General features: G+C 48.7%; 1 pseudogene; it reads left to right on the top strand.

The window, feature by feature from the left end:
- LOC149369506 (uncharacterized) overlaps positions 1–26971 on the top strand; it is a 65007-nt pseudogene that overhangs the window by 21165 nt on the left and 16871 nt on the right.

Here is a 26971-nt window from a genome sequence, read left to right as displayed (position 1 = left end):
CCTAAGAGTGGAACGCGACAGCGTCTTGCAACGCTGCCAAGGAGTCCATAGAACGCCATCGCCCATTCGGTTCTACGCCTCGCTCGTCGGTAAATTGGTTTTTGAGGAAAGGAAATGTATCTGTCTCTCATTTGTCGGTGGACACCTAAACCTCGCCGGAAGAGAATGGAGGAGGATGAGAGTGAGTGAAGACACCGTATTCACTAGACGCGCCTTTGTTCATTCCAAACCATCGAGCTGGCATGGCGGAGTGGATGCGTGCTCGTCTCTCACGCCGAAGACCGGGGTTCGATTCCTGAGCTCGACCAATTTCTTAATCGCTTTTATATATTTATATGGCCTGACTAGTAAAGCTAATTAGGCTAATTGGGTAATTAAGCAATTAACTAAGCTCAGTCCCACTTACTTGGAGCATCACTTTACGATCCCTTCACTTGGTTGTATGGTTACTAGCCAAAGTGCAATTGGCCCCGTTTGAAATTCGCGCACTGTGACGTCACGACCGTTTCCACCAATTGAAAAGCGTGACATTTTCTGTCGATAACTGCTGCTTACAACGATGAGACATTAAAGGCTTCCGCCTTAATAAAGGAAACCATAGCAACAGAACTGTACATATTCTTCAAATGCCATTATCTTGGCCACCGTGGTGGCACAGTGCTTATTGTGCTCGGCTGCTGACTAGAAAACCGCGCGTGTGATCCTGGTAGAGGCTATATGATAGAGACCCACCTGCTGTGCGATGTCATTTCACGTTAATTAATCCCAGGTGGTCAAAATTATGCAGACCCGTCCACATGACGTCAAGGGTCTCGTGGAATCCCGGCTGGTCGGGATGGTGCATGACAAAACTGGAAGGCACGAAAAAAAAAATGAAGATGGAAGGAGGATTCGGTGAACATGGGTGGATAAAGTAAATATTACAGGACACTTCAAACCGCCTTAAGGGTGTGGCGCGAGGGAGTGTTAAGAGCTGCCTTCAGCGGCCTCTCGTCATCTTCGTATATCACCTTCCTAAAATAAAGACTGCCGGTCATGCAAACAAGGCCTCCCTTTGACCAGTTCGAACGAAGTACCAGGGTGGCCTACACGGGCAGCGTGTGTTAATCTGGATCCAAGGAACAGGGGTTTGATTCCTATCTGCCCGAGAGTTTATTCACGTAAATCATGTTGCGACCTTATATTCACAATGTGATCCACCTGTTCACGTCTGACGTCGTTATGTGTACGAGCAGTCTGCATTTCCTGGCGCGCCGTCGGCACTGCCGGGTTCTGCGCTGAACGGTAGCCTTAACGCTAACACGTTCGTCTGAAAGCTAACAAATTACAACAAATAAAATTAGAGGAAGAATAAAACTTGGTTCCCTAAGGGTGCGCGACTCCATTTCAAGTATAAGGTGATACAAAGAAGCAACTCAAGATTTATAATGGAAGGTTGGTTTGGTTTATTGCGGTTTAACGTTCCAAAGCAACTCAGGCTATGAGAGACGCCGTAGTGAAGGGCTCCGGAAATTTCTACCACTTGGGGTTCTTCAACGTGCGCTGACATCGCACAGTACTGGGTCCTTTAGAAATTCGCCTTCATCGAAATTCGGCCGCCGCGGCCGGCATCGCACCCGCGCCTTTCGAGTTAGCAGCCGAGCGCCGCAACCACGAGGGAAATTTCTTCATCAGCGGCAGCGTGCAGCTCGGAAGTCAGTGCTGGCACATATCAAGCAATGGCAGCCGTTTGAGAGGCGAAACCTGCCTATCTGAAGCGGATAAAACGATGGATCGCGACGACAATCGGTACAAAATACAGATACTTCTGATTTTCGTACCGAGCCTACCAGCACTTCCTGTTTGAAGAACTTTTTTGTACTTCTAGTATTTCAGCACTTCAGTCGGCATTACTAGGCGCCGCGAATTTTTGCCTCCTGGACCGTTGATGCAGCCTATTTAAATGTTAAGCGAAGCAAATGTGAACGTGCGCAAGCCACGGTCTTCTAATACGACTTTTGTCTCGAGTGTGAGATTGCGCAGGGTGAGACAGGAAGTGAAGGTAAGGCTCTGCCTATGGGGCAAAGTAACATAATTACAATAAGAATAGCGTTGAAGTGCTATCAGCCGCCCAGTGTGTTAATCCATTATGTGAGCGAATTAAGCACAGCGATATAATTTATATAAATACGCCAAATGTGATGGTAAATTTAAGAAAATTGTTGAAGCACCTTTCATGGGAAGCATTAACTCAAGGGCAGCCAAGCGAATAAAATCGAGACAAACATTTTAATTTGTGGGGCTAGCACAATGTGACACTAAACACTTAAAATCGCCGCAGGAATTTCGCATTTTCGACAAACCCAATCTATTTTCTATGGCCGTCGGAAAGAGCTGGTGTGAGCGCAGAAAGAATTTTATAGGATTTCCCAGCGAAGAGGAAGAACCGGTCCTTATAAGTATCATCTGCGTGCAAAATCTCTCGGGTCGCTCTGTTTTTAAAAATTGCAAGTTTAAAATATCCCCGTGGAGTTACGCAATTTTGCTGCTGCTTGCAAACAAATGCCGCAAGTTGCTGAATGTCCACGAACGCTTAACATGCTCCTCTGCGGCTTGCTGTGTATAACCCGTTGCAGCCCAATTTTCAAAACCCTTTCTGCGGTGCCTTTATCCCTCTGAGTACAATACCCTCTCGCCTGAGACACATTTGGCAAGTAAGAACGATGGGTGTGATATAACGCACCATCATAAGAAACACAGAATTTCACAGCGCCCTCTAAGCCCGCTTACTGAACTACATATCCCACGAAAACAAAAATAGAACGTAATTTATAACACCGCAATTGTGTTTCCGTGGAGGAATCAGATCAAACTGGAAGGACGATTTCTCGTCTTCGTCGCCGCCAGTCATAAAAAACGCCACACCGATGGATACTCAGTGGAAACGGCCAAATTTCAAGTAGTTCTTATGTCAAAAGTGCATCATCGTTGTCATTAGATTGATGCATATAAATTCCTTGTTCTCTTCAGGGACGACACCATCGAGCAGGAGTCCTCAACGCCGCCTTTCGTCGCGGGCCTGGACTCCCTCTGGGTGCAGGGGATAACGCACTTCGGGTTCCTCAACGCGTACCTCCACTACGCCACGACCACGCACATCAGGAAAGCGCTAAACGTGATAAAGGTGCACGCAAAATGCCTGTGTGCCAGCAGAATGCATCTGCTGTTTTCCTAGCCAAGAAAACTCCTGCTGTTGTGTTGGCAAATATTGACGGCGTATCACAGCAAAATTATTGCTGGGCTTTTTATTTATATTCCGGAAGTATGTGGTCCAATTGCAGTAAGCACGTCAGTAGTATGTTATACCGGAAGATATTTTTTGGCGTTTAAAGATTTTCATTTTGCGAATAGTTGGATAGCAACTGCGAGGCAAACCTTATCTACCTGATAGAGCTTCAATAAAAGGCGATTAATTAAATAAAGAAAAGTTTCCAAGTTTTCATATTTGTGCATATATGCCCAAGATTATACAGCTGAATTGTCGTACGTAAACATCGATGGAAATCGCATTTTTATAATGTTGTACACCGGCATTACAGATCAAAATATCGATTCCGAAACTGCGCTTTAATAAGCTCTCTGAATGTGCTTTCCCGCCTTGCACGTTTAAAAACTCAGTCGCTACTTATAATATCGTCGAAATAACGTTTCATCGTCTACTTGTGCCTGTTTACTGTATTAAAGAAGCCAGAGGCGGACTTTTACGAATGTACTAAGCGGGAAAGCCAACTGAACGAGCTTAGAAAACCGTATTTTGACGGGGATATTTAGAACCACAATGCTGATTCAGAAATTCCAAAACTGGGTTCGCCTTCATGCTGGCGGCCTTTAATTTCGAAATTAACGTTGCGCTCTGAGATTAAAAAAAGTAAAGCGGATTTGAATTTTATTCAATTGATCGCCGTTTTGTAGCGCTCTTGATTATAATCGATTGATTATATTGAATATAATTGGTGGGCGCGTAATTCGGAGGTCATGGGATCGGTTCCCACCGCCGGCATGTAGTTGTTTTTTCTTCTGCTTTTCTAATCAATTATATTTAAGCTACAACTTATTCAGTAATATTCTCTAGTGATCAACACCACAAAAAAAATAAATGCATTAAATAAAATCCCCTGTGTACCTTGGTTTCTGTGGTTGTTGGCTTCTCTCATATGTATAACGAGCCCCTCATTCTCTTCCCTTGTCTGCTTGATTGCTTAACGAGTGCCTCGGCTCTGGTGGCCTTGATGCCATAGGAAGCATAAGAGGGTTCTCACACAGCATCCACTCTCGCCGTTCGATGACGTTCCACATCACTCCAGCGGTAACTCAGGATGTACTACGTCCGCCGCTTATGAACGTGGGTGGCGGTCGTGGGTTCGGATCCCACCGGCGGCATTTGGTTGTTTTTTCTTCTGCTTTTCTAATCAATTAGCTTTAAGCGATAACGTATTCAGTAATATTCTAGATCGATCAACACCACAAAATAAATAAATTAAAAAAAAATCCCCTGTGCCCCTTGCTTTCTGTGGCTGTTGGCTTCAGTCATATTTATAACGAGCCCCTCATTCCTCTTCCCTTGTTTGCTTAATTGCTTAGCGAGGGCCTGGGCTCTGGCAGCCTTGACGCCATAGGAAGCATAAGAGGGTTCTCACGCAGCTTCCACCCTCTCTGTTCGTTGACGTTCTACGTCACACCTGCGGTAACTCAGGACGTTCTACGTCCGCCGCTTATGAACGTGGGTGGCGCTGATGAACACTCTCAAGGTTAGGCTACTTGTAAACATAAATACCCCCGAAAGCAGAAGGTTTGACAGCCGTCGCCGTAGCTCAGAGGTAGAGCACCGGACGCGTAATTCGGAGGTCGTGGGTTCAGATCCCACCGGCGGCATGTGGTTGTTTTTTCTTCTGCTTTTCTAATCAATTAGCTTTACGCGATAACATATTCAGTAATATTCTAAATTGATTAACACGACAAAATAAATAAATTAAAAAAAAAAATCCCCTGTGCCCCTTGGTTTCTGTGGCTGTTGGCTTCTGTCATATTTATAACGAGCCCCTCATTCCTCTTCCCTTGGTTGCTTAATTGCTTAGCGAGGGCCTGGGCTCTGGCAGCCTTGACGCCATAGGAAGCATAAGAGGGTTCTCACGCAGCTTCCACCCTCTCCGTTCGATGACGTTCTACGTCACACCTGCGGTAACTCAGGACGTTCTACGTCCGCCGCTTATGAACGTGGGTGGCGCTGATGAACGCTCTCAAGGTTAGGCTCTTGTAAGCATAAATACCCCCGAAAGCAGAAGGTTTGACAGCCGTCGCCGTAGCTCAGAGGTAGAGCACCGGACGCGTAATTCGGAAGTCGTAGGTTCGGATCCCACCGACGGCATGTGGTTGTTTTTTCTTCTGCTTTTCTAATCAATTAGCTTTAAGCGATGACATATTCAGTAATATTCTAAATTGATCAACACCACAAAATAAATAAATTAATAAAAAAAAATCCCCTGTGCCCCTTGGTTTCTGTGGCTGTTGGCTTCTGTCACTCTCAAGGTTAGGTCACATGTAAACATAAGTACCCCCGAAAGCAGAAGATTGACAGCCGTTACGGTAGATCAGTCGGTAGAGCACCGGGCGAATAATTCGGTGGTCGTGGTTTCTTTCCCACCGGCGGCATGTGGTTGCTTTTTCTTCTGCTTTTCTAATAAATTACCTTTAAGCGATAACTTAATCAGTAATATTCTCCTTTGATCAACACCAGAAAATAAATACCTGTATTAAAAAAAATATTACCTGTGTTCCTTGGTTTCTGTGGCTATTGGCTTCTCTCATATGTCTAATGAGCGCCTCATTCCGCCTCCCCTGTCTGCTTTCCGCTACACACACGCACACACACACACACACACACACACACACACACACACACACACACACACACACACACACACACACACACACACACACACACACACACACACACACACACACACACACACACACACACACACACACACACGCGCGCGCGCGCGCGCGCGCGCGCACAGCCACACGCACACGCTTACACAAACACGCACACACGCACACGCACACACACACACGCACACACACCGCGCATTTTATTAATTTGTTCGTTCACGCTCAAATCCGCCGGCAGGCGTCTTTGTCATCTTGTTTCTGACGCGAGATGTGACCAGACTTATCTCGAGTGATAGCGGCAACGAGCAGCCGCTTCACATTTTTCAAGGTTGTTGTAGTTCCCTTTGGTTCCCTTAACTCGAAGGCTTGAAATTGAGCTCTGCAAAAGCTGTAGGAACTCCGTTCGACGGCCTCCGAGCATGCTTGTTGCGTTCTCCGCCGAGTAATTCACTCCGTTGTGGGCGCAGGGCAGCCCCAATCAATTGTTTCCTTTTAGAGGAACTTTTCGCTGCACTCACTGCCCGAACTGCCGTCACCACTACGTGACACACTTTGCCGCCGCGGTGGCTGAATGGTTATGGCGCTCGGCTGCTAACCCGATAGACGCGGGTTCGATCCCGTACGCGGCGGTCGCATTTCGGAAGAGGCGAAATACAAGATGCCCGTGTACTGGGCAATATCCGTGAACGTAGGTGGTCTAAATTTCGAGAGCCCTTCACAGCGGCATCCCTCAGAGCCTGAGTTACTTTAGGACGTTGAGCCCTTACAAACCTTAAATTTATAATTTTAAGGAATCAAGTGACGTTTATTATCGCTATTTCGGCTGGAGCCTGTTCGCTCTCTTATAAAAAGTCTGGCTCCGGCCTACAGAATACTTTATGCAACTACGCTCTTTTCAGCAGCTGTAATCTTAGCCATTGCGCGCACTCTCAAGGAGGGATTGGGGAGCGCGTTAATTTTTTTTTCCATTTCAAGAAGTCAGTTTTTGTTAGTGTACTGCGTTCAACTGCTCTTCCCACGGTAGCAGGGGTTGGCAGAGTTTGTTTTTTTCTTCATGTCTGCAACCGTAGAAAAGCTATATGTTTGGCAGCTTGCATGAATAGCCGGCAAGAGTATATGCAGTTTTCTGTTCGCATGCACCCTAAACAAGTGAGCACACTCTCAGTAGAACCTTTCAATCTAAATATATTTGGAATGAAGGGTGTTTTTGAAAAGCAGAGGGATTTAGACAGCTGCCCATACGAGGTAGTGTTGCCACTTTCTGTAAAATAATTGCTTCCGTTCCCGTCAAGGTGGATGCAAGGGTAGACGCTTGCTGCTTCGGAACTAGCACAAGACGGACACATTGAAGGTTGCGGGTCAGGTAGACCGGAGGTGCGGGAAGCGACGCACCTTATGACGAAGCCTAAGGAACTGTAGCGTTTACTGCTGTGAATAGTGATTGCAGTAGAACTTATATACGTGTGCACTTCACCTCCTGTCTTATTTTCCCTTTTCGCTCTTCAGATAATCGACAGCAACTTTTGGTCGAGGCAGATCAGCACACGCCAGACCTACATGGCCCTGGGTGTGGCTCCACTTAATCCCATGCAGTACAGCACCTTCTTCGACCTCATGGAGTAAGCATGCCGAGTCTTTTTTTTTTGTAACAAACACAAGCTGTTTTGTTAAACTTGTGATCAAAATCTGGCCCTGTCTCTTTCAGTATGTCTCCCAGTTCCTCCCAGAAGCAAAGTTTAGTTTCAAGCGCTGGGCTTCCATATCATCCCTTTGTTTGTGTCTGACTTTATCAACCGTGTTAATATGTTCCGTTCGGTTAAAAGACAATATTCCTCTTCATATGTATCACTGACTGTCCGCCCCATTCATCAGCACTGCCGCAGTCAGTGGTAAGCGTGGGAGATATCTACTATGATGACAACAGCAGCGCAGAATTTCACGAGGCACAGAGAAAAAGAAGTAAGGTACTGCCGGCGCGGACTGCAATAGAGCAGACGTTTGGGAATATTAGTATTGATTTGCCACGAAGAAAAAAATACGCACAGTTTGACGAAACACAAAGAACAAGAAATAAGAGACCACCAGGGCTGACTGTAGTTGAGCAGATGTTTGGGCAAGGTGTTATCGACTGATAATGACAAAATGAGCGCACAATTTAATGAAACACGAACACCAGGATGTAAGACATTGCCACCAGCGCTGGTGTTCTTTCGTCAAATTGTGCTCTGTTTCGCTCATGATGAATCAATACCAACTTGGCAAGCGTCCGCTTTACTACAGACATCTACAAGCAAAGCAGCGTTAAGGGTAGACAGCTGCGCTAGTTGGCGATTTTTAACATTATGATTAATCTCACGAGCGCACATAAAACACACCGGGAGTGTAGACGCCACAGGCTTAACTCGATTTCATTCCACAAAAAGTAGGCATGGATAGACAATATCGCTGGTGACCCCTAACGTGCGAATAGTTTTCAGGAAGAGGATAATATCAAAGGGCGAAAACAAACAACATTGCGTTTCCGACATCTCAGGTTAGTAATTTCACATATGCGCATTTTTCCTTCTTTTTACGTAAGTTTGCCTTCAGATAACCTATTTCTTTGATAACGAGTGCAGCAGAAGGGTCACTGATAGATATATATTTTACTCGGTGGATAAAGAGGGCTTCAAAAATTTCCCGGCTTTTCAACCTGCTGAACTATCCCAACATGCATGTTCGCTTCAAAAACACTTTACATGCTGGCTTGGGGGAGCAACGGCAAATGTGGTTCGCTAATTGACCTCAACTAAATAGCGAACCAACTGCCAGCGATGCTTTTGCAGACATTCATTGATGCACCGCCCATTCTGGCTGATGTAACGTTTGCCACCGACGATAGACATGCTGTATACCACGCCGACTTGTGAAGTCGACAGGTGGACTGTATAAATCCGAGACCCTTGTGTTGCACTCGGGAGAAAAGATATTGTTTACCTGCAGGAAACTTGTCCGTCACGTCAGCCTCGTAAAATGGATTAAAAACACGCAGATGTCGATGAATGACCGTGAGTTGTCGGAAACGTAAACTTTGATTGTTTTTACTCTGTTAAAACAACCTGCTCCTGAAAGGCGTTTGGGCACAAGGGACACCAGCAGCGCATGTTGTGCACAAATGCCTATTTTTGTGGAGTAAATCCAGTTGGAGTCCAGCGTCAGTGGAGTCTACTCTCCCTCTGTTCGTGTTTTTTATATGCGCTGCAGAGATGAGTCATAGTGCCACCAAAACTCCTGTCGGGAAGACCCGTGGCTCGTAGCGGCACCACTACCGACTGATAGCGGCCGATTTCCCGATTCCTCTACAGTCGAGCCATCGCAGACCAATTCTGCTTATTGATTTCTGCTTATAAGCAATCACAAGCAATCCTGCTTATGAAATTCTAAAGTGAAATTGGAAGTCATGTTAAAAGCGGGCTATGGTGTCGCTTAACAAGCAGGAGGTGTATATTTAGAAACGCAGGTCCAATTTTTAATGTTATCTGCAAGGAAAATCTAAGAGGAAGCTTTAAATTGGGCATTTCCTTTAAAAAAATACTCGCCAGTGTAAACTGTAGGAGAAAAAGAATGGTTCGATCGGCAGCTCCTCAACTGCGTGAAGTGCAACATTTGTATGAGGAGGACCGCAGTGGATCCGAACACAAAAAATCAGTTCAAACTTTTTGCAGAAGCATTTTAGCTACAGTAGTCTTTATCAATGCTCGTGTCAGAAACTCAACGCTGTCTACAAAGTAGTTGTCCAAGGTAGTATCATAAGCGACGAGCGCAAACTGTAGACGCTGAGTGCAGCGTACGGGTGCCGTATATAGGCATACAACCCCCAAAAAAAGCGTTCGTTGAGCGGCTTAGTAAACAAGGGTAGCGAAATAAATGAGGGGCGCGTCACAGGGTACATAAGGAACACGCCAACAGCCACTGAAGAGAAGGAAATCATAGAGCAATATTTTTTGATCGACTACAATAAATATAAAGCTAGTCGATTACAGAGTGCAAGAAAAGCAACCACACGCCGCTTGTGGATTCCGAATTCACGGCCACTTCATCTTGTGGTTGTTGCTCCACCAACTAAGCTATGACGGCACCTTTCCGCCCTTCAGCCCAGAATTTGGTTCATGTTTCGTGTAATCTATGCTTGAGTATCCTTTACCAGCGCCGCCTGCCACCATAGCGTCTGACGCGGCACATCCTGATACCGCGAGTGCCACCTGCAGCTTCATTACACAGCTAGGGGTGCAGTTGTGTGAGAAGATCTTATCCTACGTATGGAATCAAGACTGCCAGAACCGAGGCGGTCGTTAAGCTCTCAGGAAGCAAGGGAATGCAACTGAGTTACTCGTTAGGACATAATATTGTCACGGCTATACAGTCGAGACAGCCAGGTCACGTTTTACAGAGCAGCGCCAGGCAGCAGCGAACTCCCGAGCGGAACCCGAAGAAGAGACGACGAAGTAGCACTGTCCGCCACCATGGCTAAGGCTAGCCAGGATAGCGGTTAAGGCAGTTCGGCCAGGAGACGGCGCCACGAGAATGTTCAGGAATGTGGCATTGCTCCCCCCCTCTGGAAAGCGCCGCCCTCGGCACAGCAGGGCGTGTGGACCGGCAGCCGCTTCCCCGGGCACAGGCTGTTGGGGCACGAACATCCGCTGATCATGAAGTGCCCTTGCAGAGGCGTAGTAGTCCTGGTGCATATAGTAGTTATCGGCGACGGGTGCGGAATCCGCTTTCTCGGCCGTCTTGATCTCGTACGCGAGGAGGGAGAGGCACTAAGACAATCATCATAGATGCGGATAGCTGGAGCATATGGGCGGTCAGGATGGAGAATGCTATGACCTTTGCGCTCTCAGTCGTCTGGACATTGGCTACTTCCAGTGGGAGCAGCACGCAGTCGTTCAGCGTTCCCGACACTGAAGAGTGGGTACTCTGTCCGACGAAATATTCAAGCTGCAGCGTATTGTGGTTGAACAGCACGGCAAGTGTGGGATGAACGTTGACATTGCCGAATTCCATGAGGCGGGCTGGCCGATTTACCATCTCGACGGGTGCGCACGGTGAAGAGCTTAGTGGAGAGAGAGAGCGTCTAGCGGGCGTGGTAAGGCTTCATTCGGGCGACATGCACAACTTCGGACGTTGGTCGTCCAGAGGAACGAACAGTTCCTTGAGGCAGAACTTCATAGTTTACTTCGCCGAGTTGGCGTAACATTTTATAGGGGCCAAAGTACCGCCGAAGAAGCTTTTCAGAGCGCCCTCGTTGACGGACTGGGCTCCACACCCAAACATGTTCTCCGGACTGGTAAGTGATATCTCTGTGGCGATGGTTGTAACGGCGAGCGTCTTTTTCTTGTTGATGCCGGATATGCTGCCGAGCAAGTTGGCGGGCGGCCTCGGCTTCGTGAACAAAGCGGTCGGCCTCCGCGACAGTGGAGTTGTCACTACCAGGAAGTAGCATTGCGTCGAGTATTGTCATGGCCTCGCTACCATGGACTAAGCGAAACAGTGTGAAGTGAATAGTCTCTTGCAGCGCGGTGTTATATGCGAATGTAACATAAGGGAGTACTGCATCCCAGTTGCGGTGTTCGTCGTCGACATACATGGAAATCATGTCGGCGGTCGTCTTATTAGGCGCTCAGTGAGTCCATTAGTTTGGTGGTGATAAGCTGTTGTTCGTCGTTGACTCGTGCCTCTGAGTCGCATAACTTCCTGTGTCAGCGCCGAAGTAAATGCCTTTCCTTTTATAACGACCGTGGGTGCGCCATGACGAAGCACGATGTTGTGCATGAAGAAGGCGGCAATTTCCGCAGCGGTTCTACGGGGAAGAGCTTTCGTCTCACAGTATCGACTGAGGTAGTCGGTGGCGACCACTATGTACCGGTTACCCAGCGAAGACCCCGGAAAGGGGCCGAGTAAATCCATGTCGACTTGGTAGAAAGGAACTTGTGGTGGATCAATAGGCTGCAATAGTCCGGCCGGTTTAGTCGACGACGTCTTGCGACGTTGACACTCGCGGCAAGTTCGGACGTAGCGTTTCACAACCTCCGCGAGCTTGGGTCAGTAATACTTTTGCCGTATGCGTGCCAACTTTCGGGAGCAACCAAGGTGACTAGAGGAAGGATCATCGTGGCACGCCTGCAAGACTTCATCGCGAAAGGCATTAGGGATAACGAGCAGATAGGGAGCCTCCGTCGACCTATAGTTCTTTTTGTACAGGATGCCCTCCCGTAAACAGAATGATGACAGGCCGCGTGAAAAGATGCGGGGCGGAGTCTGAGCGCTTCATTCGAGATATTCAATCAGGGACCGTAATTCAATGTCGTCTCGTTGGCGGTGAGCCAGGGCGGACGCGGATATGACCCCAAGGAAAAGGGAATCGTCGTCGAGGTCCGCGGTTCTGGCACGGGACAAACAATCAGCATCACTGTGCTTTTGCCCTGATTTATACACGATGGTGACATCAAATTCTTGCAGTCGGAGGCTCCAGCGTGCGAGTCGCCCTGAGGGATCCTTGAGATTTGCCAACCAACGCAGCGAGTGGTGGTCGCTCACCATTCGGAAAGGACGGCCATACAAATAGGGTAGAAATTTCGTTACCGTCCACACAATAGCTAAACATACTTTTTCGGTGGTGGAATAGTTCACCTCAGACCGTGATAACGCGCGGCTTGCGTAAGCGATTACGCGTTCGACACCATCCTGCCACTGTACAAGTACCGCACCAAGGCCAACGTTACTCGCGTCTGTGTGCAGTTCTGTGTCAGCTGCCTCATCGAAGTGCCGAAGTATGGGTGTACTTTGAAGACGCGTGCGTAGCTCTTCGAAGACATGTTGTTGCTCCCGACACCAGAAGAGCGGTTCGTTATCTTTGGTGAGGCGGGTAAGGGGCTCAGCTATTCGGGAGAAGTTCTTCACAAAGCGTCGATAGTAGGCGCAGAGACCCAGAAAACGGCGCACACTTCGCTTTTCATCAGGAATCGGAAAAAGAAGCGACGGCAGCAGTCTTGTCGGGGTCTGGGCTAACGCCCTTGTCGCTCACAATGCGGCCCAAAAGCTTCAGCTCCTGTAAAGCGAAGTGACATTTTTCGGGCATAAGGGAGAGACCAGCTGAACGGATAGCTTCGAAAACAGCGCGTAAGCGGCTGAGGTGTTCTTCGAAAGTGTCGGAGAAGATGACATCATCCAGGTACACGAGACAGGACTGCCATTTGAGGCCAGAAAGCACAGTGTCCATCATCCGTTGGAAAGTTGCCGGAGCTGAGCATAGACCGAAGGGGAGCACCCTAAATTCGTACAAACCGTCCGGGGTAATAAATGCGGTCTTCTCCCGGTCACGTTCGTCCACCTCTATTTGCCAGTAGCCGCTGCGTAAATCGAGTGATGAAAAGTATTTGGCGTGGCGCAGGCGGTCTAGGGAGTCATCAATGCGCGGGAAAGGATAAACGTCTTTCTTAGTTACTTTGTTCAGACGTCGGTAATCAACACAAAACCGTATAGTCCCATCTTTCTTTGCAACTAGGACCACAGGCGATGCCCACGGGCTCTTCAATGGCTGGATCACGTCGTCCTGGAGCATTTCTTGAACTTGCCTTCGAATTGCATCCCGTTCCTTTGAAGATACCCGGTACGGCGACTGGCGTAATGGTCTCTGGTTTTCATCAACTATAATTCGATGTTTTGTTATCGGCGTTTGTCTAACTCTGGAGGCGTCAGCAAAACAGTCGCGGAAAGAGTCAATGCCATTCTGCAGGTTGCGTTTTTGACTAGGCAGAATATTCGGGTTCACGTCGAGTTTAACCGGAGCATTCGTTGATTCTACTGACTTCGTAGTCCCCGTCAACGCGTACTCTCCGGCGCATTCCCTGAGTTCTTCAAAATAAGCAATCGTTGTGTTGGCCGCTAAACGTTGGGGTTCACAACCGAAATTTGTTATCAGTAGTCGGCTCGCTTATTGTTCAGTTCTATAAGCCTGCGAGCTACACACACTTGCCCACCCAGGAGCAGTGACATGTTGGCTTCAGCGGTGCCACGAGCGCCGGCGCTGTCATCGCACTCCACAGTTACTAACATGGTGGTTCTCGACGGAATCACCACGTCATCATCGCAGACTCGCAACTTAGTCCTGCGTTGCTGGGGTTCGTCGCCAACAGTACGGTGTGCGGCAAACGAGACGATCAGCTCCTTAAATCTATGATTGCCTCATATTCCTGTAGGAAATCCAAACCGAGAATCAGGTCTTTAGAGCACTCAGGAAGCACAGCAAAGCAGCCGGGGAAAGTGACGCTGCGGATCTGAATTCGCAAGGTGCAAATGCCGGTCGGCGTCACAACATGGCCGCCAGCTGTGCGGATCTGTGGCCCAGTCCAAAGTGTCAAAACCTTTCTGAGGGTCGTCGCTAGCCGGGTGCTTATCACAGAGAAATCAGCGCCGGTATCTACCAGTGCGGTTACTTCACAGTTATCGGCGGTTACTGGCATTTCCGTAGAAGCCAACTGCTGGCTCTTCGTCGGTGGGCTCGTCGTGGCTGCAAATCGTCGAGTAGAGGCTCTTGTCTCTTCCTAGCTGCGGCGGCCCTACCCCCAGAGGATGCCGTCTTCAGTTTTCCCGCCGTGGGGACCTGCTTATGAATTCACCAGAGGTCGACGGGCGGTTAGGAGAAGAGAATCTCCTTGGCGATCGGGATCGAGACTGGCATCGCGGCACGGTCTGAGCCTGCAGGTTGGACGTCAGGTACTGTTCAATCTCCTGGGGTCGCTCGCCGTAGCGTGGTCGAGGAGCGTCTGAAGCAAAACCCCTTAAACCCATCCGACGGTAGGGGCAGTGGCGCAGGATGTGGCCGGGCTCACCGCAGTGGTAGCAGAGTGGCCGGTTCCTCGACGTTCGCCACATGTCCGCTTTACGCATGGCGGGCCGGAATTCTTGCGTCACGGTGGTAGGCACAGTTGGACGTGAGTAATGCACAGTCGGCACAGGTGAAAAAGCTTGTGCCACTGCCGCAGGCCATCGAAGTGCCTCGCTGTAGGTCATGATGTAGTTTAGCGGCTCCGGAACAACTGGTGCTGGCTGCTCCACTCGACGGATTCATCCCGTACCACGTCCGACAGGGCGGCGACGCTGGCCTGTGGAGCTTCGAAGCGGAGTTTCGCGAGTTCTTCGCGAACGATGCTCCATACAAGCTCTCGAATATCTTCAGGAGGCACCGTCGTCGGCGTGCAGATTTGAGCGGCTGCCATACTAGCCTGCCGGCCCTACTGCGCACCGCGTTCCTGCAATGAGCGTTGCATGCTCACGGCCTCCTTCGTAAAATCGGCCACTGTCCTTGGAGGGTCGCGGTCAAGTCCAGCAAACATCTGCTCCTTAACGCCCCGCATCAGGTGCCGCACATTCTTTGGCTCAGCCATAGCAGGGTCGGCTCGACTGAGGAGGCGCATCATGTCCTCAACGAACATGTTGACGCTCTCATTTGGCTGCTGCGACCTCGAGTGCAGAGCGACTTCCGCCTTCTCTTTTCGTTCACTGGTGCCGAATGTCGCCAGCAGCTCGCGACGAAAAACCTCCCAGGTGTCAAAAGAGGTCTCGTGGTTCTCGAACCAGATCTTTGCCGAGTCCTCTAGTGCGAAGTAAACGTTCCTCAACTTGCGCTCACCGTCCCACTGGTTGAAGGCTGCCACGCGGTCTAAACTGGCCAACCAATCTTCAACGTCTTCAAACCTGTCTCCGTGGAACGTCGGCGGTGACCGGGGCGCGTGCAGTACGAACGGAGTGTCAGCTCCAAAACGTTGAGTGGTCTGGCTACCAGTGGTTGATGTCATATCTCTTGCCGGTTTTGTCAGGCCGCTGAACTCTGGCTGAAGGCCTCGCAGGCGGCGGCTCGCTTTGTGGACGGGGGTTGTGTCCACGCACTGAGAGCTGGCTTCAAAGGTGTCCTCAGAGTCAGTGTACATGGGACGTTACCCAGCCGGCTCCACCAAATATGTCACGGCTATACAGTCGGGACAGCCAGGTCACGTTTTACAGAGCAGCGCAAGGCAGCAGCGAACTCGCGAGCGGAACCCGAAGAAGAGACGACGACGACGCACTACCCGCCACCATGACTAAGCTAGCCAGGATAGCGGTTAAGGCTGTTCGGCCAGGAGACGGCGCCACAACAATGTTCAGGAATGTTGCAATTTGAAAGAAGTCAACAGTCGTGTCCAGGAAAGCATACGAGAATGTTCTTTTCGTTTTGGTGTTGATCAGCAGAAAATTAACACTGCATTAATTCTTTAACAGAAAGATATCAAAAGTAGAAGAAACGACCGCCACAAGCCACTAATGGCGTCCGAACCGACAACGTACGCATGTGGCACGCAGTGCTCAACCAACTCAGCAAAGGGGGCCGATTTCAGCCTTCCACATCAAATGTTATTATGTTGCGTGGTCTTTCATGTACAGGGTGTTCTGTATTTATCTGTGTGGGTTGTAAAAAATTCTCGTGCGCAAACAAATGGTCAATTTCTGCTCAAACACAGACCACAGAGTAGCTTGTGAGAGTCTGCGTTTTTCGGTAATAATTCAACGTCGGAACTTGCCGGGACTGCCCGGAAACGGTGAAAAACTGGAGTGGTCTGCGCGCAGAGGAGGAGGAAGAACATTTATTTCCGCCGAATATGGCGCGGCAGGCACCTCCGGGACCGCATGCAGGCGTCCAGGGAGGAAGCCTGTCGCACCGCGGCCGGGGGACATCCGACCCCGCCTAGGAGAAGAGGTCTTCAGCCTCGGCCGCCAGGCGGACGGCGAAGCGCTGAGTTTTTTCGTCAGAGCTTCATAGCTTAGTCTCCCATTCATCGCTAGTTTTAATCGGGTTGCACGTTGAGGCACGAACGCATCTCTATATTATGTGATTTAATGTTGCCACGTGGCCGCAGAAACTACAAATTTCGGTTTCTGCACCGTCCCTCTTCCGCCCTCTGGCACCCGTCCAACTCATCCACATGGGCGAGAAGTAATTTCGAGCTTAGAGTCTTTTCCGGTCGCACGATTACTTTTTACTCAGGAATCTATCCGGTAGCGCATATATCCTCCGGTCTTTCTTCAGATTTTCGGTTACATCCCTAAACGTACCAATAGTTTCTTTGCTATTAGGTGTTGTTGTGGAGGCGTCCGCAGCACCCCGAAATAGCGAGGAGCGGGCCAGCATGTGGGCAGCCTCGTTGCCGGCGAGACCGGCGTGTGCTGAGGTCCGGAGTATAGTCACGCTTTCGGCGAGAGACGACTCGTTCAGAATTTTGGCAGCACGATTGCTCACTCTACCCTTGCTAAAATGCCTAACCGCCGCTTTGCTATGGCTGACGACATGTTTCACGCTTGGTCGTGCAATGGCAATGGCAATTGCAATCTCCTCCGCCTCTACCGGCGGTAGATCTCGATTTCTTTCGCTTCCTATGGCGATCCCGGTGTCTAATAGGGCGACCGAGGTTCTGTCGCCTTCTTTCCCGATCGCTACATCGGTTAGGTGGCCGATCCCGGCGGGAGTTTGTCCAATTTGTTAGCTAGGTGCTTAGCTCTGCTTTTCCTCCTCCCCTCGTTGTGTACGGGGTGCATGTTCTTCGGTATTATAAATGCTTTCTGATTTCTCGATCTATGCTTTCTCTGTCACTTTCGCCTTCCCCGGGCGCTAGTAGGTTTACCCAGTCGAGGATTTGTCTAGTCTCCGCCGTGCCTGTGACTCGCAGGGTGTCGAACCGGAACCGAACCCGAACCCGAAACCGGAACCGAACCCGAATTTTTGCCCGGAACCGGAACCGAACCGAACCCATAATTTTTTCGCCATCTTGGAACTGAACCCGAACCGGAACAATTCAAAGGAACCGTTCCGAACCGGTTCGGGACCCGGTTCAGCCCCACTTTTTTTTTTTTGCATCTCGGCATACTTCTTGTTTTCGGACAAAATGAGATGATCTAGCGCATAGACTTACCCACCCATAGCTGTATGCGTTGGGAAGTGCGAAAATGGAACCCAGTATATGCGACAGCAAACTTATAGGAAGTCTGGCCCCTGGGAAGAAGCCTGATTGACGCTTCTGTAATGTACTACCACCAATTCTTTGTACTTCAGGTTTATGTGAAATATTGAGTTATTATTCCTCCCCTTTTGCATATTTGCGTAAATCTTTATTCAAATTGTTAGGACTGCTCTAACTCAATAAAGTACTATAGACACCAAATTTTTGCTTGCGTGCTCTCTTCTTTCAAACGATGCGTTAGACATTGGTGTACACGAAACGCCGCGTGTTATTCACCAACACACAATAAATAATTTATATTTGCATTTCTTCATGACCCTCTTTCGGTTTCACCAACAGAGCGTTGGCTGTGACGTGTAGAGGAAATTAGGTCGCGTGAGGCGCAATAAAACGGCAATATAACTGTTGATACATCGTTCGTTGTAATTATAGGTCCTGAAGCCGGCTAAATTAAGTGCTATAGTGAGTCAAAACAACGTATCAGCGTTTGTATTAGTTTTCCCGTGCTTCACGTGACCTAATGTTGAACGCACGTCACAGCCATCATTCGGTTGACGAAACCGGGACAGCATTGGAGAAAAAAAATTTTTGTAAATTATTTAGAGGTAGTAGGCGAATACCACACGGTGGTCTATGTATTCTATTATCTACGGCGTCATTTAAAAGGACAAAGACGCAATAAAACTGGGTGTCTATAGTCATTTAAGCACCGATTGAGAATGCCTTCCCTTTCTTAGCGTCATTTCCCACAAATAGATGAAATATTAGCCCGAGGATCCAACAACATTGTGATTGTGGTTTTTGAGGAAAGGAAATGGCGCTGTAACTGTCTCACTTCTTGATGGACACCGGAACCGCGCCGTAAGAGAGGGAGGAAGGTGGGAGTGAAAGAAAAAAGAGAAACAGGTGCAGTAGGGGAGGCCTCCGGAAAAATTTCTGTTGTTGGGACTGAGAGAAGGATGAAAAGGAAATTGCACGGGCCTGCCTACTGGCTCGAACCGAGCCACCACCGCTGCTACGTGCAGACAGAGCAGTTAAAAGATCAGAGCAAAGAGAAAAAGGAAAGAAAGACGTGCGTCGCAGCAACAACCGCGTCCGCCGGTGCGGACGCTGCTAAAAAAACAGAGGGGCGGCCGAAGCCGCACTCGCCGAAGCAAGGACAAATACACTCCCCTCCGGAAAAATATATACTAGCTGGGGATCCTTAAAGAGCAACTGCATAGGCTTTAGAAATCGACGAGCTTAAAAGGGTCGAATGTGTGGACCATCCAGGTAAAGTATGCGAAGTCCTTTTGGCCTGACATTTGAAACGATGACGTAATCACCAATTAAAATTGCGACGGCCTTCAAGCTTCTCCGCAGCGCACAACGCTAAGTGGGGGACGCATGATGACGTCATAGAAGGCATCGGTACATTTCCAGCGCATAAGCGCCTGCTTTGAAAGAAAAAAATCAACGCCATCGAAGGCAAAGCCCGCCAAACGTTTTTTGGCAGCGTCCAACGAGGCACGGCAAGTCTTGGCTGACGGCAGCGGTAGTTTGAAATCATACCTTCCGTGACGTCACACTGAACTTCCCCGCACTCCTACGTTGCTCTGAAGACAAGTGCAAAATTTAATCGTCGATTAAGTCACTATTTCAAATGGTAGGGCAAAATAATTAGCATGTTTCACGTACAGCCTATATAGGTTTGAATCCTTGAGTATCGCGAAATTCTCAAAAAAAAATAGCGCAGTTGCCCTTCAACGTGCACTCACATCGCGCAGCACACGGTGCCTTTTGCGCTTCGCCTCCGTCGAAACGTGGCCCCCGGGTCCACGCAACCCCCGGGTACACCGAACAAGTAACCGAGTGCTCTAACCACTAAGCCACCGCAGTGGGCAGTGCAACATTTACTTTTGTAGGCGCTCATTGTGTCAGAGAGCAGGTTCTAAATAAAACCCCTCACGATGTAGGGCAACAAAGAAAAAAAAATGGCTCAATGGCTGCGGACCTCGGCTGCTGATTCGAAAAATACAAAAACCAGCGTGCTCTGTCAGACGCCGAAAATCCCCAGCTGGTCTCCGTTAATCTGGAGCCCTCCACTACACCGTCTATCCTATAGCCCCAATGTCTACTCGACGCGTTAAACCCGAGGTATTACCACTAGTATTACCAAAAGAAGGATGTATAAATTGGGGCAGCTCCTTTTTTTTAGAATCCGCTTATTTTTTTTTGCGCACGACGGAAATATGCAACGAAAGGTGGGCTCTTGGCAACGGTGGAGATGTACTAATGAGAAAAAAATTAAATACCGAATACTCAAAAGGGCAATGCGGAAATATATGCGCTCGCTGGCTTGCGATAGTGACTACGCCCAGAAATATGCTACTGCGATTAAATGTAACTGCGATGAAGTGATTTCATTATGCCGATTCGCTGAAATCATTCTGCTAAGAAAAACAGTTCTTGACAGTCATGAATGAAGCTTTGTGGTCGGAGAAATAGACTGATATATGTTCGACTTGGTACACCAATGCTTGATTCTCAAAGACGAGATCTATACAAGTGCCTCGCGAGGTTGTCACAGCCGTGGGACGCGTTACGAGCGAGAGGAACGGGATGTTCTCCCGCATAAGTGTTAGGAAATTGCTGTTTGTCTTTATGTCAACATTAAAGTCCCCCACTACTAACATCGGTGTGGATCGATGGACGGTTAATGCGAGTTGCAGGAAGTGCACGACGTCTTTCGTGAGTGCGGTAGGGGCGAAGTAGGCAGCTACTACCAGCAAGCCGTTGGGCAACTTTGCGGCGCACAGTTCGCCAAGTTCATGTGACGTGCCAAACATTTCGACTGGTATTGCAGAGAGACCTGTGCGCAAGTAGATAGCGACTCCCGCCGCTCTGTTGTGGTCTCTGCGAGCACCACAGCAGTATAAGAAATCTATGATTTCGAGAGGCTCTTCGGGATCCATCCAGGTTTCAGCAAAGCAAAGTACAGAGGAATGGCGCAGAATGTGATCGTGGTGTACGTCCTTGGCATGTGCGGCAAGGGAGCGTACGTTAAGAATGTGGTTGTGAATGATGAATCAAGTGCTGCCAGCGAATTACGCGTCCATTGGCTGTCTGCGTGTGTTACTGATGTGTGGTTAACATGTTAAGCTTCGCCTGTAAGAGTGGAACGCGACAGCGTCTTGCAACGCTGCCAGGGAGTCCACAGAACGCCATCGCCAATTCGGCTGTACGCCTTGCTGGACGGTAAATTTATTTTTTGAGGAAAGGAAATGTATCTCTCTCGCATATCTGGGTGGACACCTGCACCTCGCCGTAAGGAGAAGGGGGAAGATGGGAGTGAACGAAGACGCCGTATTAGCTAGACGCGCCTTTGTTCATTCCAAATCATTCAGCTGGCATTACGGAGTGGCTAGCGTGCTCGTATCGCACTCCGGAGACCCTGGTTCGATTCCCCAACTGGACCAATTTCGTTCTCGGTTTTATAGATTTATGCGGTCTAACTAGAAAGGTTAATTAGGCTATTTCATATTTACATTATTGCATTTCTATCCATCGTGTTCTGTCATTAACCTGTCAATTGTTGGAACTGTCTAGGATGTTCGACACAACGTATATGAAACAAGCAACGTCTTACTGAGTGGGGAAGTGCGTGGTGGTGGTGGGAACGCGCCTTCGTACTTATCTGTTTTTTTTTTCAGCAGCGTCTTCGCTGCGGCGCGCGTCTTTCTTTTCTTTTCTTCTGACCGCTTCATTCTCCTCTATATTAATTAGGCTAATTGATTACTTAAGCAATTAACTAAACTCAGTCCAACTTAGTTGCAGCATCACTATACGATCCATTTGATTGGTTGCATGGTTACTAGCCAAAGTACAATTGGCCCCATTTGAAATTCGCGCACTGTGACGTCACGAGCATTTCGACCAATTGAAAAGCATGACATTGGGGGCGGAGCTGGTTACGAGGCCGACGCCGACGCCGACGACGACGCGAAACCCAGGAACGGACGCCAAAGAGCTGCGCTCTAAAAAATGCTGCCAGTCGCCAGCGCGCGGCTCCATCCGCTGTTGCACTGCTCGATCTTGAATTCTCTGTCTGGCGACTTATGATTGTTGGCGTTTTTTTTCGTACAACGCTTTGGCGACTCAAGACGTTGAGCTTTCACAACAATCTGCCTCGGCTATATCGGGTACAGGTGGGTGAGGGGGAGTGGGGAGAGGGGTGAAAGTTTTTGAAGGTTTTTGAAAGCATTTTTACCAGTGAATGCCAGGATGTGCGCCCACCGGAGTGTGCATCAATAATGGAGGCTGCAAGCACGCACCCCCCCCCCCCCAACACACACACACACGCACGCACACACACGCACACACACGCACACGCACACGCGCACGCGCACACGCGCACACACACACGCACACACATACAGCGCGGTTATTTTTGGGAAAGCAAGCCATACTGTTAACGCAGTAAAAGAACAACTAAAAGAGTATGCACACTCTATCCTCTGACTCCGAGTGGGATTCGTACCAATGGCGGCGCAACAGAAAACTGTTTACAGATGTTTCAGGCTACTCGGCTATCTTCTAGGCTTCTTTTTATGGTTGTTGCGTGGAATATTTGGAACCTCTCTGACCCTCCTTCATGCCTTACTTGACCGCGTCGAATTCAGCGATCTCGGCATATGGCCTCATGCCACCATAACTCCCTTTCTCCGCCCGCACATGAAAATTCCAGACAGTGCACACGTCAAGAAAGGGGAACCAGTCAGGAGGTTGAACTTGCGCAGCGTATTCCTTCTGCGTTGAATTGCACTGTTGTCTGAACAGTGACCTCGTTGAATGCGGCGGTTCTGCGTGTTCATCCATCATGCGGGTTTTCCACACGCTAATCGGTCCTATCAACACGAAGAGTTCGCACGGAATTCCGGAGTTTTTCGTCGCAGATATAAATGTTTTAAAGAAATGTATGATGTGAATGGGTTTTTTGAGAGACTCTTTAGTATGTCCCAAAAGAACACAGCATCACGACAAAATTATCATTTTATTTCTCAAATTGTCTCTCGTTGCTCGCACAGGTAGAAATGCACTGACCACGGCACAAACGTCCCTTTGGCACGAAGGTTCGTCCTAACATGTAAGGTCCATGTCTGAAGCGTGGAAAAGGTTTTTGTGGCCGATTGAAACTACAGTCGAGCCCACTTATAACGAAGCTGACGGTCACGCGGCTTCCGTTCGTTATATCCGATGTTCGTGGCAAGTGGATTCTTCGTACAACAGCCAAAAATACTCAGGCCGCTAAAGGTGGCGTTTATTATAAAACTGCGTTATGCGTGCCTACTTGTGCAAAGCAGAGACTTCCGCGGCTCCTTCCAGGCTATATATAGGGCGGTCATTTAATCCTCGTTGAGACCTTGCGGCCAACTATCAAATTTAGGGACGAGGTATAACTAATCATGGATGAAGTGTGCATAGCAACTGGTGGCAGGTCGGCCACATAAACGAGATTCCTGGCAGTAGGGAGAGATCGCTCTTGGTGTTAAACGTCTCCGTCAGAGCACGCGCTTCTGCGATTTTGTGGTCCGCAGGAACGTAGTTATCCGAGGAAACATCTGGTCGGCTATGGATCAACGAAGCGTTGCCAGAAATCTACATGAGTCTGGTCACGTGTGTTTCGAGATGCTTCTGTCGTTTGGGCTGATGCAGCGACGAAGTAGCGCAGCGCTTCTGGCGCAAAATGCATCCGTTGCACTGTCCGCTGTATGACAACGCCTGCACATGGTAGCCGCGCAAAAGACGGAGACGACTGGGCAGGCTATGCATACCACGTGACCGGCATGGCCAGCAAGGATTTCAAAATTATCAAATCGCTGCTGTTAGTTGATCCGCGACCATGGTCAGTAGCTTCGCTTTCGACAATACCCCCGTCTCACGCGCATCGCGCTTCTTCCATTCGGAATGCTTTGCTGAGCCGGCGAACGTGTAGGCAATGATTTCTCTCGTAGGCCATCGACGCGGGTTTTCTTGCAAGCATGTCCTGAAAAGACAGGCGAGCATTTAGTCGACTATTAAGCATTGCTGCCGGAAAGGATTTGTTTGTAGTTTTGAAAATAAATGCCTGAAACAAGTTGATGGACAAATGATGCACGCCATATTAACCACTCTTTATCACTCTATCAAGGTTGCAAAAAATTCTGTTGACGCAAAGGTTCCCTTTGATAGCGCCCAGGAAAAGTCGCAAACATTCAGTGTAGTGCAAGTATATCTTCTTCCTCGCACGATGCTGCACTTGCAAGAATGTTGCAACTCAACGTCGCAACAAACATGTTGCAATTTGTTTGGTTTGGATTGGTTTATTGGATCTTAACGTCCCAAAGCGACGCAGGCTATGAGAGACGCCATAGTGAAGGGCTGCGGAAATTTCGACCACCTTGGGTTCTCTATCGTGAGCTGACATCGCACAGTACAAAGGCCTTTAGAATTTCGCCTTCACCGAAATTGGTGCTCCGCGGCCGGGATCGAACCCACGTCTTTCGGGTCAGCAGCCGAGCGCCGTAACCACTGAGCCACCGCGGCGGGGCTGTTGACAGTTTGTGTCCGTGCAAAAACGAAGCGTTCTCAACCCATCCGAGCGTGTGTTTTTTATGATACTATTTTTATCAGAAGAGAGGAGGTTGACGTCATCATAATAAGTCAATGTCGCAATTTCTTACTGTACTATAGTGAGAAGCCACGATTAGCTGTGTTTTTGAAGATACTGAGCTATAGGGGTTCGGGATATATAACGTGAGTCACAAAGGCGATGTCGAATAGGTGATTTAAATAAAATATGTTTGGCAAGTTCTGGATGTTAGAGAGAGTCTGTGCTCCCATGAGGCTATCGTTGGGTGGCGGATGGGCGGTGGAGGGATTCTCGCACATTTTCTTACCATTTAGTAACGGAGGGGGGACTGGCAAGTCGGTTTCGGAGCGACGGAAAGGTGTCCGTCTGTACGTAGGTACCGATACATGGCAGTTTCGTTTCTCAGTAGTGCACGGGAACGTAGAGGACGCGTGCGGCGGCAATCTTGGGGTCCCGTAAGTACACTGCGTACGAGAAAGTCTCAACTGACTCAAGCTTCAAGGGAGACCTATTACTCGCGCGACGGGGTCTTCCAAACTGCTGAAGCAGGAGGGTCTTGTAGTAGCAAAATTCACCGGCTTTTCGCCTTGCACCTCATAAAGTGGATTATAGCGTATACATAGACGATTTTAATTAATTTCGAGTTCATTTCATTTTGCGGCTCTTGCCGTAAATTCGTCTTTGCTGCGGACAATAAGTAAAACAGGTAAAGTGAGAACATCTCGCATTAAGCAATTTTTTCATGCTTACGTAACGCAGTAAACACGACAAAATGAAGACGGCAGACGACACGAGCGCTGACTAACAGCTGAGTATTTTATTCTGGGAAAAGTATATAAAGGTGCAGGACTCAGGGAACAACCCCAAAAACAGAAGAACAAAGGTTAGAACTTAAAAATCATACTGCGCATGCACATCACAGTCGAGTCATGACCGTCGTTTTCAACTAAATTAGAAGAGTATCTTCCATAGCAGACGGCACTCCCCTATCTCCTGGACCTCCCACAATTGCCAAGAAAGCCTTACTCCTTATCTACCAAATTGATAGATGGTGAAGCAACGCACTCATCTGCTTCGTCCCTGATCATATAGGCCTCGACCAACTCGAACAAATGCTCATTGCTTCCCCACTTAGAAAGACAAGTCTCTTGTTTATTCACCCGCACGAATTTGTAGGGAGGTGGTGGAGGCCTTTATGATCAGGAAAGAAGCAGATGAGCGTGTTGCTTCACCATCCATCAATTTGATAGATAAGGAGTCAGGCTTTCTTGGCAACTGTGTGAGGTCTAGGAGAGAGCGGAGTGCTGTCTACTATGGGATATAGTCTTCGTATTTCGTTTAAAAGATGTCATGACTCAACTATGATGTGCATGCGCAGTATGGTTTCTTAGTTTTAATCTTTGTTTTTCTGTTTTTTTTTTATTTCTCACTGTGTCCTGCGCCTTCATACACTTTTCCGAGAATGTAATAACCAGTTGTTAGTCCGCGTCTGTGTCGTCTCCAGTCTCCCTTTTGTCCTGTTTACTGCACTACTTAAGCATGAACGTTCTCGTAAACAAATCTTTGCATTTTTATTTTGTAAACCGATGTGCCAGAAGAAAGAAAACGCATAACAGGGTTGACTGAAACTCATCTGCGTTTTAATTTTTTTTTGTCCTGAACCCGTTTGAACCCGTTTGAACCGGTTCGGGATGGTCCGAACCGGTTCGAACCGGAACGGAATGGCCCTTTGGAGCCGAACCCGGAACTGAACCCGAAAGGCGTGAACCCGAAAAAATGCCGGTTCGACACCCTGCCTGTCAGTCGCTCTCTCTGGGATATCCTAACCGCCGCAGCTGGCTCTTTCCACTCATTATGCAACCCCATTTTCTCTAGAATGCCGTTAGAAGGAGTAATGGGGAGTCCTAGAGCGCACTTCGTGCATCTCTTAATTATGGTGTTTATTTCCCGTTCTTTGGTCTTCTCGATATTTAGGAATGGAGTCGCGTAGCAGATTCTGCTCGTGTCAAAAGCTTGTACGAATCTCAGTCTAGTAGCCTCCGTGAGGCCACTCCCTCATAGAGTAACATAGAAGTAAAGAGCGGACACTCGGGCCCTTTCGCGGCCGAGTTCGGCGCTTCACCGTTTCCGCCAGATGGCACTGAACGTGCAAATAAAAAAAAAGAAAAAGAGTATGGTCTTGGCATGTCTTGGCTTCCTTCTGCGGAGTGACTGATGCGCTCATTGTCACCCTGACAGAATGCACGTATAGGTTCACTGCCGCTTGCCAAGCGCACGCGATGCGTGGCATAACGCCTTTGCGGCTTGTGGGTGACGTGTTTTGCTGCGGCGTCCAGGCAAGCGATCAAAGCCAAACGCTTTTGACGAGCGTTGAAACCTGGATAATCGTTGCGTGCTCCGTAAT

The sequence above is a fragment of the Amblyomma mixtum genome, chromosome 1 (assembly GCF_055824585.1).
Source record: "Amblyomma mixtum isolate Tamu chromosome 1, ASM5582458v1, whole genome shotgun sequence".
Taxonomy (NCBI): Eukaryota; Metazoa; Arthropoda; class Arachnida; order Ixodida; family Ixodidae; genus Amblyomma; species Amblyomma mixtum.
This window is presented reverse-complemented; position numbering and strand designations above follow the sequence as displayed.